This window comes from Penaeus monodon, chromosome 22, assembly GCF_015228065.2.
Source record: "Penaeus monodon isolate SGIC_2016 chromosome 22, NSTDA_Pmon_1, whole genome shotgun sequence".
NCBI classification, from domain to species: Eukaryota; Metazoa; Arthropoda; class Malacostraca; order Decapoda; family Penaeidae; genus Penaeus; species Penaeus monodon.
Genome location: NC_051407.1, coordinates 9,694,685 through 9,694,947, shown reverse-complemented (window position 1 = coordinate 9,694,947; position 263 = coordinate 9,694,685). Strand labels below are relative to the sequence as shown.

The following is a 263-nucleotide window of genomic DNA, read 5'->3' as shown; positions in this document are numbered from 1 at the left end:
ATATATCAATGGATAATCATATACTAAATGAATCGTTCCTAAGTAGAATATTCGCATACAGACATATCCGTCAGGAAAAAAAAACCACCATCGGCTATTTTCACAACAACACAAAATGGCGCTCTTGTGTTTACTGCAATATAATATTACAAACAAGAGTTTCACAACTTGCCGGAACTTTGACTAATGCGTTGCTGCGTTACTGTAATGTAGTTGACGCAACCTTAGTCTGGATGTACCTGGAAAGTGCACCTGATCGCGGA

At 38.4% G+C, this 263-nt stretch overlaps 1 protein-coding gene across 1 annotated transcript in view; it reads right to left on the bottom strand.

Moving 5' to 3' along the window:
* Positions 1-263, bottom strand: part of LOC119586923 (insulin receptor-related protein-like) — a gene marked incomplete in the record, with an annotated part of 99,749 nt that overhangs the window by 25,705 nt on the left and 73,781 nt on the right.